General features: G+C 44.1%; 3 non-coding genes across 3 annotated transcripts; all 3 read right to left on the bottom strand.

Annotated features, from left to right (window-relative positions):
* Positions 1-1,830: 1,830 nt before the first annotated feature.
* On the bottom strand, positions 1,831-1,912 carry trnas-gcu (transfer RNA serine (anticodon GCU)). Its single transcript has one exon. It is a non-coding gene; the product is annotated as a tRNA-Ser (tRNA).
* Positions 1,913-5,353: 3,441 nt separating this feature from the next.
* On the bottom strand, positions 5,354-5,427 carry trnat-ugu (transfer RNA threonine (anticodon UGU)). Its single transcript has one exon. It is a non-coding gene; the product is annotated as a tRNA-Thr (tRNA).
* A 5,254-nt stretch (positions 5,428-10,681) lies between these two features.
* Positions 10,682-10,754, bottom strand: trnav-cac (transfer RNA valine (anticodon CAC)). The gene has a single exon. It is a non-coding gene; the product is annotated as a tRNA-Val (tRNA).
* Between the last annotated feature and the right edge of the window lie 2,795 nt (positions 10,755-13,549).

The raw sequence follows: 13,549 nt of genomic DNA, 5'->3' as shown, positions 1-13,549 counted from the left end.
GATCTATCATCCGGTCCTAATATCTGTATTCTCATTGTTTAACAATAAAATTACGGGGTTACAGTTATTTTCAGGACACATTTTAGAAATTCAGACTTATTCGAAAACTAGAAGCACGTGGGATTAAAGGGCCGGTGGTAACGTGGGCAAGTAATAGGCTGGGGGATAGGAGGCAGAGAGTAGTGGTGAACGGATGTTTTTCTGACTGGGGAAAAATATGCAGTGGAATCCCCCAGGGGTCGGTATTAGGACTATTGCTTTTCTTGTTATATATAAATGTCTTGGATGTGGGAATAGGGAATACAATTTCGAAGTTTGCGGATGATACAGAACTTGGCAACGTAGTAAATAGTGAGCATGATAATAGCAGACTTCAGGAGGACATGGACAGACTGGTGAAATGGGCGGTCACGTGACAGATTTAACGCCGATCAGTGTGAAGTGATGCACTTTTCGAAGAAGAACATGGAGAGACAGTATAATCTAAATGGAACAATTTATGGGGGGTTCCAAGAGCAGAGGAACCTGGTGGTTCATATTCAGAAAACAGGGCAAGTTGATAAGGCGGTTAAGATAGCATATGGGATACTTCGCTTTGTAAATAGGGGCATTGAATACAAAAAATGGAAATCATACTAATCCTTACAAATCAGTGTTTAGGTCTCATCTGGAGTATATTGTACAGATCTGGGCACCACACTTTAGGATGAAAAGGGATTGAAGAGGATTCAGAGCAGGTTGACCTGGATGATACCAGGGATGAGGGACTTCAGTTATTTGGAGAGATTGGAGAAGCTGGGATTGTTCTCCTTACAGCAGAGATGGTTAACGGGAGACCTAATAGAGGTATTCAAAATAATGAGGGGTTTTGAAAGAGCAAGTAGGGAGAAACGGTTTCCTCTGGCAAGTGGTTCGGTAACCAGAGGTCACAGATTTAAAATAATTGGCAAAAGAACTAGAGGGGAATTGAGGAGAATTATTTTCACACAGAGGGTTGTTAAGATCAGGAACGCACTTCCTGAAAGGATGGTGGAAGCCGATTCCATGGGATCATTCAAAAGGCAATTGGACATAATTGAAGAGGATTCATTTGCAGGATTATTGGGAAAAATCTGGGGTGTGAGTCTAATTTGGACATGTCTTCGAAAAAGCCGGCACTGTCACGACGGCCGAATGGCCTCCTTCTGTGATGTAAGATTCTATGATTCTATGATTACCTTCTGAATCATTGCAATTGAAGCTATTCAGTGTTGATCAACGAAGAACATTATAACCGTGATATTCTGCTTCTTCATTCCCTTATGAATATCGCAGATTATAATGTCCAGGCGGGTGTGGGACTGAATGGGGGATAGAGTGCGGAGATTGGGATGGAAGCCCAGCAGAATGAACTTGGTCTCATCAGTTTTTGTTATTTTTCCTTACAGTTGCCCGATGCAGGCGGTGAACCTTTTTCTCGAGAGAGGATCGTCATTTCATTTCAGAAGCAAAAAGGTATCAAGAAAATCGGGTAAAACGCACACAGAATGATTCGGGACTTACAGCACATCCCTTTTAATCAGACACCGACACGGAATGATCCGGACATAAATCATAATTATGGGACGTAAGTTTCTCTTACGTTGACCATAAGATTTACTCTTTTTACAATGACACCAATGTACAATCTGATATTTCGCGACCTTACAATCTCAACACCTTCCTGGAAGGAACTGTTGCTGATTTCAGCAAACAATGCAAAACCCACCGTTTGCCGTTTCGAGAAGGATGGGACATTGACCAGACCTTCTGGGTGCACTGAATGAGAGAAACAAAACTTAAGCTTAATAACGACGAGGATGGGATTCGAACCCACGTGTGCAAAGCACAATGAATTAGCAGTCCATCGCCTTAACCTCTCGGCCACCTCGTCGCATACGAAAACATGCGAAACCCCTTTCAAAATGAAAATACTGGCTATGTTGCCAATCTGAAATAAAAACTGCAAATGTGTCTAAACTCAGCAGGTCAGGCAGAATCTTTTGACATAGAAACAGTGTTAACGTTTCAGGTCGATGACCATCACATGAGTATTCCAACTCACTCAACTTGCGCCTTGTCGATGGTTGAACGTCTTTAGAGAGTTAGAAGGTGAGTCACTTGGCGCAGAATATCCAGCCTCTGACCTGCTCTTGTCGCCACAATGTTGCTGCAGCTGGCCCAGTTAAATGTCTGGTTAATGGTGACCACTAGTATGTTGATGGTGGGGGATTCGGCGATGTTAATTCCGAATCCCCACAGAAGAGATTTACTGTAATGATTCCAGGGATGAGGGGCATAAGTTTCATGGATAGATTGGAGAAGCTGGGGTTGTTCTGCTTGGGACAGAGACGGTTCCGAGGAGATTTGATAGAGTTATTCAAAATCATGAATGATGTCGATAGAGAGAAACTGTTCCCATTGGCGGAAGGTTCAAGGACCAGAGAACATCGATTTAAGGTGTTTGGCAAAAGAACCAAAGGTGACATGAGGAAAAACTTTTCTCCACAGCGAGTGTTTAGGATCTGGAATACACCGCCCGAGGGGGTGGTGGAGGCAGATTCACTCATGGTCTTCAATAAGGAACTGGATAAGTATTTGAAACGAAAGAGAATAGAGGGCTACAGGTATAGGGTGGGGGAGTGGGTCTGTCTGGGTTGCACTTGCAGAGAGCCGGCACGGACTCGATGTGCCGAATGGCCTCTTTTCGTGCTGTGACCTTTCTTTGATTCTATTCTATTTGTGGGAGGCGATGCGAAGCGACCGGAGCGTGACGTAAATCGACCTGCTCATGTCCATTCCCTGATAATAAATCCTAGTGTGATGCAAAGAAGAAATTCATAATTATGGTGCATATCTTTTATATTATACTGACTATAGGAGGTACTCGGTTCACCAGGGCGCCATTGTGCACATTGATTGATACTTCGCCGAGATCACCCCTTACACTCCCAACACCTCCGTCTAAGAAACAGTTGGGTGGCAATCCAGACTTTGCTGAATTGTGCAAACAGGTGTAAACCAGCAATGCGGAAAAGCACTTCTTATCAAAGAAGGGTTTTTGGTGAGGCGGCCAAAATGAAAGGGTGCACAAATTCTAGCAGCAGTGAGATTCGAACCCACATAATTCAGAGATGGAAGCCAGCATCTGAGACAGCGCAATTACTCACGCAAATGTTGAACCATTCAGATCTGATGATTCAGGTCATGGAGCTGAAACGTTTCCTCTGGTTCTTTCGCCACAGGTGCTGCCTGACCTGCTCAGCATTTTCTATTTTCATTTTTGTGATTCCACAATGGCTGTTTTCCTGAAAACACCCAATTTGACCCAAGGACGCAGCTCACACTTCACTTTCCTCACGCGCTTAAAGTCTGTGGTTTCCGAACAAAATCTCCTCCGCGCCGAGCTTTCAAAGGACCTTTCGCTCACGGCCAACCTCCTGTTATCGACACCTTTTCACCATTGCCGCTCTTCTCATTTCTCCTCATTCCTTTTCAATCGGACATTTCCACAGACCTATTAAGATCAAGCGGAACATTTCCGACCTGACTGCATCGCCCAAATTGCCAAAAATGCACCTTTCAGCCGTCATTCGCAGCTATGTATCGCCGCCCGTCTCTCCCGCACATCAACTGCTCGGGGAAAAGCGCCAACGTCCATGAAAACAAAACCCAGTTCTTCAGTTAACATCCCCCGTATCACAAGATACCCCATGGAAATTTCACGGAAAAGTATGCGCTGTACTTCCGAATGCCAGCCCTGCTTTCTTCGAGCTTGTCTCTGGAGCAGACAGGCAGATCAAAATGTATCGACTGGTTTCAAGTCACAAATGAACATTGATGCGAACGGGACATGTGCCCCCGAGAAACAGCAGTCGATGGAGAGCAAACTTAAAGGCGTAAGAATGTGAAAGTGAATGTTTGAGTCGGCAAGGCCGCAGTAAAGTCTCAATGAAATAGACCATGATTGTGGAAGTAAGGAAAAGCTGGAAGAAGCGGCGGGTCTGAATTTCGGATCATCCAACAGAGACACGTGAGAGAACAAAAACAGGATACAGACAAATGTGCTGGGGCAGAAAGAAAAAGAAAGAAAGAAGAGGAATGGGAGAGAGGGAGGTGAAAGAAAGAAAGAGAGAAAGAAAGATAGAAGGGAGCGAGAAAATCAAGCGTGCAATTCTCACCCCGCAAACGGGCGCTGCTCCCAATCGGCTGCACTTCGCCCCACTGACCCTCATCCCATTCACACCATCCTACAATACACTGTCAATGCTGTGCAGAGAGACAGAGAGTATAAAGGCATGAAGACACACACACCATCCTACAATACACTGTCAATGCTGTGCAGAGAGACAGAGAGTATAAAGGCATGAAGACACACACACCATCCTACAATACACTGTCAATGCTGTGCAGAGAGACAGAGAGTATAAAGGCATAAACACACACACACCATCCTACAATACACTTTCAATACCCGTGCAGAGAGCCAGAGATACTCACATACTGTCCTACAGTACACATTAAATATCCGTGCAGTGAGTCAGAGAGTATACAGGTACAGAGACACTCACAGCGTCCCACAATACACTTTAAATCGTGTGCAGTGAGTCAGAGCGTTTAAAGATATAGAGAAATTCACCTTTTTTTTTCAAAAGTGGCACATCCCAGAAGCAAGAGAGAGCGTGGGTCAGTCTCCCTCTCCTGATAGAGCTGAGGCTTGTCAGTCAAGAGTCCTCTCCTCCGTGTATTGGCCGTGGAGGAAGTGCAGAGTAGATTTAATAGAGTACCTTCAGCCTGACGAAGGTTTGGCTGACTGGCCTGTAATTACTTGATCTATCCTATTCTCCCTTTTTGGACAACAATACAACTTTAGCAGTCCTCCAATCCTTCGGCATATCACCTGTAACCAGGGAGGATTGGAAAATTATGGTCAGAGCCTCTGTTATTTCTTTCCTTGCTTCTGTTAACAGCCTGGGATATATTTCCTCGGGGTCTGGAGATTCAGGTGGAGTGATTTGGGGACTTCATTTTCCTCTTTGCAAAGATTTTCAGCGCAGGTCAAGATCACAATTCTCGGTCCAAATTTGGACGACTTCCGGGTTGAACCTCAAATCGTGAATTGTACCCTGACCCCAACGAGCCCAGAAACAAGAACGTGTCTTCAAGTTAACCCGTTACAGACACATTCTATGAGAGGTCTGACTGCACAATGAAAGGGCGCTTTAGAAGAGTCAATCTGATATCCGTTTCCTCCTCATACCTGAACAAATACCAATTCCAAAGTGTCATTTTGTCACTGAATTCCACAAATCAGGTAAAAATAATTAGTTGGATAAGGCACTGCTGGGAGTTGAACCCAGGATCTTCTGTTTACAAGACAGATGCTTTAACCAACTAAGCCACAGCGCCCAGCCATGATAACTTAGCCCTACCTCCTCTCACTAATATCTATCAGCGATACGTTACTGTCTGTTTGGGGTTCAGACCGTTTCATCTTTGTCTGTTTCGCTTGTCCGTTCACCTGTGCATCCCGATGCTGCCTGCATCTCTCTTTGTGTGTCCATCAGTGCGTTGATACAGGGATGATTCCGTGTACTTATGTTTGTTACATTAAATAAATTCCCGGTTTAGACAATTCTCGGTCTGAAAGTGAAGAACTATTGAGACGAACTTTACAGCAAAGTATTGTTTATTTTGGTGCTGAAAATAAAAAAACCGTAAGAGGTCCAAACAGGGAAAAGGAGAAAAACCTGTTAGGGAAAATGAGGACAACAGTCAAGATTTTTGCCAGTATATTAAGTGAAAGAAGGGAGGCTTAGAGTAATGTGGGCCGCTTAAAGACAGATGGAGGTGATATTGTAATTGAAAATCATGAAATGTAGAGTTGCTAAATACTTACTTAGCTTCGTTCTTCACAGAAATAAATGAGGCTAACATATCAAAGATATGAGGAAAACTATAAATAAATCAAGGGGATTCAGTATAAGTAAAATAATTACAATGGAGAAAATAATTAGATTAAAGATAGACAAATCTCCAGGACCTGATGGTGACCATCCCAGGGGACTGAGAGGACGAGGTGAGGACATTGTACATGCTTTAGTCATGATCGTTCAAACTCTCTTGATTCAGGAATTGTTCCTTTGATGGAAACAATTTCAATGTCACTCCATTATTTGGGATGGGTAGCAGAGATGATGTTGGAAATTATAGACCCATTAGTCTGACATCCGTTGTGGGGAAGTTGCCAGTATCCGTTGTTAGGGAAAGAAAGATTGAGCACTTGGAGAAACATGAATTGATCAGAGAGAGCCAGCATGGATTTGTAAAGGATAAGTCAAGTCTAACAAAACTAGTTGAACTTTATGAAGATGTAACGAACGTGGTAGATAATGGAGTATCCATGGTTGTTAAATGATATTGACTTCCAGAGGTATTCGATAAGGTACCATATAAGAGACTGTTAACGACAATGACAGTGCGTAGAATTTGAGGCAACCTAATGAAATGGGCAGGGAGTTGGTTAGAAGGTGGGAGACAGAGTCCCGGTATATAAATGACGTAGACAAAGGAATAGAGAGCCGTGTATCCAAGTGTGTCGCTGACAACAAGATAGGTGTCGCAGCGAGTCGTGTAGATGGAAGCATAAAGTTGCCAAGGGAAATTGATAAATTAAGAGAGTTCGCAAAACTGTGGCAGATGGAGTAACATGGAATTACACAGAATGTACATCACGGAAACAGGCAATTCGGCCCAACTAGACAATGCCGGTGTTTATGCTGCAAACAAGCCTCCGCCATCCCCATTTAATCTAACCCTATGAGCAACCCCTTAGATTCCTTTCTCCTCCATGTGTTTATCTAGCTTCGCTGTAAACGAATCCATGCTATTCGCCTAAACTACTCCTTGTGGGAGCGAATTGAACATTCTAACCACTCTCTGGGTGAATGTGTTCCTCTTGAATGCCATGTTGAATTAAATAGTGACTACCTTATATTCATTGCCTCAATGATTTGGAGTCCCCACCTCCACAAATGCAAACACCTTATCTACGTCCAACCTATCAAACCCTTGGATAATCTTAAAGTCCTATATCAGGTCACTGCTCAGCCTTCTCTTTTCTGTACAGAAAAGCCCCAGTCTGTTCAAACTTTCAATATGGAGAAGTGTGAGTTTATCTACTTTGGACTGAAGCAAGACAGGTCAGAGTATTTTCTAAATGGTGAGAAGCTAGGAACTGTCGAGGAGCAGAGAGATTTAGGGGTCCAAGTACAGAAATCGCTCAAAGCCAGTGGAATGGGAGAAAAATTAATTTAAATGTCTCATGGGATGTTGGCCTTTATTTCAAGGAAGCTGGTATTCAAAGGGGGGAAGTATGTTACAGATAGAAATCTCTGCTGAGACCCCATTTAAAGTATTGCATTCAGTTCTGGGCACCACATCTCAGGAAGGATATATTGGCCTTGGAGGGAGTGCAGCGCAGATTCACCAGAATGATACCGGGGCTAAAATGGTTAAATTATGAAGACAGGTTATGCGGAGGTCGGTCCTCATTTTTCTCTTATGGATCCGGCCCCATCCGTTTACTGTGGACGGGAGCGCGTCTGATACTAAGTCAGTCAGAATCGGATGCAAATCACACAACCGGCACAGCGGCTCTGGAACTGGCGACTGGTTTTACATTGAGTCTTTTTGAAGGTATAGGCTGTACATTGTTTGTCTAATAATAATAATAATAACTTTGATACAATGAAGGTTTTTTCAGCTATTTCCCATTTCCACCCTCACCAGTTTTATACAGTAACAGGTAACAATGTTTAAGGGATGTGATGTCCAGTGTTGGTGGAATCAGTGTAATTTAACTTGATACATTGAAGAATCTCTTGTCTATCCCAGGCTTTTACCTTATGTTCAGACCCTCAGCGAGTTTAAAATTGGTCACTCACTGATATAAATAAACCAGGAACAACCCCGAAACCTCAGCGGGTATATTTGTTCCGATAATTAGTGACGGTCCCAATTCCCATTGAAATTCCAATCAGCAAATCCCAGAGGCTGTTTCGGGCTTGACAAACTGTGAAACAGATTGTTTTAAAAGCCGAAAAGATGGAAAACCTGGTGGTTGATACAAAGTTTTATACATTATCACTTTCTGTTTCAGATTTACAATTTCTCTTTGTGTGTTGCTGACAGGAGCGGCTATAATAGAGCCCAGTGACTGGGTCATGAGCTGCACTGAGACATTGGCCTGTGTTACAGACCGGCTCGTTGTACCTGCTCATTTCGACTCATCTCATTGTCAGGAAACGGGAAATTACTGAAATTGAGGCTGGTGAATAACTGCTCGAAACACCAATCCTCTCTACCACTGAGGACTGAGTCTTCCGACAAACAGAGATTTTCAATCGTACAAGTTTCATTCACGTATTCTGCTCTTCGTTTCCCTGATCTGATTGGTGCGCCTTTCCCTTCAATTCACGACTTACAGGAAAAACTCGATTTTACAGTCGATTTTTGGGTCATGACGTATAGTGATATTTCAAATAATTGAAATCGCCCCTTATTAACCCCAATATCGTCACCGACACGTTTGACAAATGCAAAGCGGCTTCAATCGCGGTTTTGCTGACACAACTCGTTCAAAGATACTGTCGGTAATTGGAGGGTCTTTCAAGTCATGACACGAACAGAACAGTTCGCACTTCCCTTTTCCGCAAGACACTTCAGATTCATGTGGAATTATTTCGCTCTGGCGGTTAAATCCGTTCCCTCTTTACGAATCCACGTTTGACCCCGTGTCTTTTAGTATTTTTGATAACCGATACCAAATCGGTTTGCCCCGTAGTGTACATTACTTTTTAAATATTACGGATAAGCAGAGCACTTGAGCTGTCACAGCTGTGACTTTGACCATTCTCCCTCTCCTCTCGATCTCACCGGCAACTGTCACGAACCACAATCTTCTGTCACACTTCTCCATCAGAAAGTTCCGAGCCTCGGTTTTCAAATGAAATAACGCCCATCTCTTCAATCAACGACATCCCAGGGAGCGTTTCCCAGTTTCGTCTCACACTTTCCCCAAATCCTCCTTAAAGTACCATCAAAAATTGTCCCTAAGTTAATAAAAATATAATTAAAAGTTCTTATCTTCTGGGGTTTTGTTTCAGATTCCAGGGCTTTTAAAGGTCATTGCGGATATTTATCGAAGCGCATCTTGATTGGAGGCTTCTTGGAGAAATCGGAGAAAGATCTCGAAGCTCTTGAAGCGCAAGCGGTCAGCGTGCGGCACTTTTATCAGCTTCAGAAATGCCCAGGTTGTGAGTTTCAGCCTCACCGAGAACAGTCGAACATTTTGCTCCGAACATTTTGACCGGAGTTCAAGGTACAACTGGTATGTTCCGTCACGCATCTGCTTCTTAGTGTTCCCATGTGGGCACTTGGGTTCCTCTGGCCTACCGTCTTACAACAGTAGGTGCGAGTTTACTTGCTTACAGGGGGAGAGGGGGCGATTCGCGTCAGCTGATATGGCAAAGGGCCCTGTACGAAATCTTGAAATCTGAAGAACCAAACACACAATTCTTCTTTTCGTTCAGCGGATATTCATCGGTTGGAAGTTTCGTGTGGGGAAAATTTGGAAGGGAAATCTGCTGCCTGGTTTCACTGTGTAACGGGTGAAATTATTCAGCTTACAGATGTTAATACATGAAAGGTCGAGAGGCCTTTTCCAACTTCCGTGTGGGGCAAGTTTAGCTTTTGAGCCACTGGATAAAGGGTTATTTTAATTGGTGCTAACGAATGAGAAGACATTTGGCACAAACAAGAAGAATTGTAAACTCAAGAGTTCACTGTCCATGTTTCTTACATCATGTTCAACAGAAACAAGGATTCTCCTCAACACGTTACTGAGAATTTTATAAAAGGGATCTTCAACTCAGTTCGCCGTTCACGAAGGATAATTCAGAGTCCTACCATAAATTTGTACAATGGTTCTTTTTCGTATATTGAGCCTGGGTCGCTCAGTCGGTAGACTCTGAGATTTCTATAAGCGGCTCGTGATTTGAGTGTGCAGAAATCAAATCCTTGTTCAGGCAATAAACTTTGAAACAGCTGGCAAGTATCTATGTTTGCGGGACAAATGATGCCTGCGATGTGTTGTCAAAGCTTCGGTGGTATATTGTTTCCCAGGGATCGGCAGTATTGCGCTGTCTGAGGCGGTATTTGCGGCCTTCCGCCAGCAACCTGTGATTGGAGGGAGCGGGGCCGGACAGGCGGCCTGAATGTCGTTGCTGTCGTGGCCGCACTCAATCAGGGAGCTGGGGAACATCGAACTTCGAAAAACGGATGTGTTTGTTGCCGCGGTTGCCATGCTGTTTAGAACTATAGTTATGAACCGAGGCAGCTCTTCAGGGTCCTTGAAAAATCTCTCACAAATCAACAAAAACCAGTCGCAATGAGTAGCTTTGAGAGGAGATTTCTGCACAGGCAGGGCAGGAAACTGAAGTGAGGGAGATATATTTTCGGTATCTGTGTAATGTTTGAGTGTGTGCAGAACTGGACAGAGAAAGGAAAATATACCGGTTCTGTATTTTATTCATATTTCAATACAGAGTGAAATATTGCGTGTTTTATATTTATTGATTTTTAGTGGATGACGTTTTGAAAATGTTTCCGCGCGGTTTCGAACCGGGGACCTTTCGCGTGTGAGGCGAACGTGATAACCACTACACTACGGAAACTCTGCTGTGCAAACGGTTATACGAAATGCTCGGAAGATAGTTGCCGTCTTCAAATGTTCTCAGTGCTGGGAGACGGGGCCGGGTCCCCTTCAGGGGATTAAGTTTTACAAAATGGTTTGTTGTATTAATTTCGCAAAACTCATTAAACTCAGTAAAAAGACGAATAGTTGTTCAAATCGCCATTGATCAACCAATAACTTTCTGTTTCAGACTGACGGAAATCCAGCATGTTTTTCATTCATTCATTCACCAGGCTGAATATGGAAAGTTCAGAGGGGAAGTGAAAAAGGAAATGACGGGCAAAGAGAGAGTGTGAGAATAAACTGGCGGCCAACATAAACTGGCATGTAAACATTAAACGGGCAGTAGGAGCCGTACTCTGATAAGGGACCATAAAGGAGAGCTATTCATGGAGGCAGAGAGGATGGCAGAGATATTATATGAATACATTGTATACGTCTTTACCAAGGAAGAAGATGCTGCCAGAGTCTCGGTAAAGGTAAATACAGTTGAGATCCTGAATGGGCTAAACATTGATAAAGAAGAGGTACTCGGAAGGCTAGCTGTACTTAAAGTAGATAAGTCACTCGGTCCGGATGGGATGCATCGTAGGCTGCTGAGGGAAGTAAGGGTGGAAATAGCAGGAGATACTGACCATAATCTTACAAACATCCACAGATACGGGGGTGGTGCTAGAGGACTGGAGAATTGCAAACGTTACATCCTTGTTCAAAAAAGATGTAAGGATAAAGCCAGCATCTATATGCCAGTCAGTTTAACCTCAATGGTGGGGGAACTTTTAGAAACGATAATCCGGGACAGAATTAACAGACGCTTGGACGACTGTGGATTGATTAGGGAAAGCCGGCATGGGTTTTTTGAAGGCAAATCGTGTTTAACTAACATGATAGAGTTTTTTGTTGAGTTAACAGAGAGGGTAGATGAAGGCAACGCAGTTGATGTGGTGCATATGGACTTTCAAAAGGTGTTTGATAAATTGCAGCACGGTAGGCTTATCAGTAAGATTGAGGTCCATGGGTCAAAGGGGGCAGTAGAAACATGGATGCAGAATTGGCAAAGGGACAGGAAGCAGAGAGTAGTGGTGATTGGTTGTTTTTTGGACTGGAGGGAGGTGTACAATGGTGTTCCCCATGGGTCAATGCTGGGACCACTGCTTTTCTTGATTTATATTAATGACTTGGACTTGCTTGTACAGGGCACAATTTCAAAATTTGCCGATGACACAAAACTTGGAAGGGTAGTGAACAGTGTGAAGGATGGTGACAGACTTCAAGAGGTTATATATTGGCCTGTGGCATGGGCGGACAAGTGGCAGATGAAATTTAACACAAAATATGCGACATGATACATTTCGGTAGGAAGAACCAGGAGAGGCAATATAAACTAAAGGGCGCAACTCCAAAATGGGTATAGGCCCAGAGAGATCTGGTGGTTTATGTGCACAAATCGTTGAAGGCTTCAGAGCAGGTTGAGAATGCGGTTGAAAAGGTATACGGGATCCTGGACTTCATAAATAGAGGCATCGAGTAAAAAAGTATGGAAGTCATGATGAACCTTTATAAAACACTGTTTCGGCCACAACTATGGTATTGTGTCCGGTTCTGTGCACCGCAGTTCAGGAAAGATGTGAAGGCCTTACAGAGGGTGCAGGAGAGATTTACTAGAATGATTGCAGGGATGAGGGAATTTAGTTACTTGGACAGACTGGAGAAGCTGGGGTTGTTCTCGTTGGAACAGAGAAGGTTGCGGGGAGATTTGATAGAGGAATTCAAAATCATGATGGGTCTAGACAGAATAGATAGAGAGAAACTGTTCCCAATGGTAGAAGGGTCGAGAACCAGAGGACATAGATTTCAGGTGATTGGCATAAGAGCCAAAGGTGACATGAGGAAAAACGTTTTTAAATAGCGAATGGTTAGGATCTGGAATGCACTGCCCGAGGGGGCGGTGAAGGCAGATTCAAAGGCAACTGGATAAGTGCTTGAAAGGAAAAAAAATGCAGGGCTACAGGGAAAGGGCGGGAGAGTGAGACTAGCTGGATTACGATTGCGTGGAGCCGAATGGCCTCCTTCCGTGCTGTAAACATTCTACGATTCTATGAGATTTGAGCGTCGCTGGCAAGGCCAGCATTTATTCGTCATCCCTAATTGTGCTTGAGAAGGTGGTGGTGATCCAGCTCCTTGAACCGCTAAAGTCCGTGCGGTGAAGGTTCTCCCACAGTGCTGTTAGGAAGGGAGTTCCAGGATTTTGACCCAGCGACAATGAAGGTACGGCGATATATTTCCTAGGCAGGATGGTGTGTGACCTGGAGGGGAACATGCAGGTGGTGTTGTTCCTATGTGCCATATGCCCTTGACTTTCTAGGTGATAGAGTTCGCGGATTTGGGTGGTGCTGTCGATGAAGCCTTGGCGAATTGCTGCAGTGCATCCTGTAGATGGTACACACTGCAGCCACGGTGCGCTGGTGGTGAAGGGAGTGAATGTTTCGGGTGGTGGATGGGGTGCCAATCAAGCGGGCTGCTTTGTCCTGGATGATGTCGAGCTTCTTGATTGAAGCTGGAGCTGCAAACATCCAGGCAAGTGAAGGGTATTCCATCACACTCCTGACTTGTACATTGTAGATAGTAGAAAGACTTTGGGGAGTCAGGAGATGAGTCACTCGCCGCACAATACCCATCCTCTGACCTGCTCTTGTCGCCACAGTATTTATGTAGCTGGTCCAGTTAAGTTTCTGGTCAATGGTGACCCCCAGGCTGTTGATGGCGGGGAATTCG

This window comes from Heptranchias perlo, chromosome 20 (genome assembly GCF_035084215.1).
Source record: "Heptranchias perlo isolate sHepPer1 chromosome 20, sHepPer1.hap1, whole genome shotgun sequence".
NCBI lineage: Eukaryota > Metazoa > Chordata > Chondrichthyes > Hexanchiformes > Hexanchidae > Heptranchias > Heptranchias perlo.
This window is presented reverse-complemented; position numbering and strand designations above follow the sequence as displayed.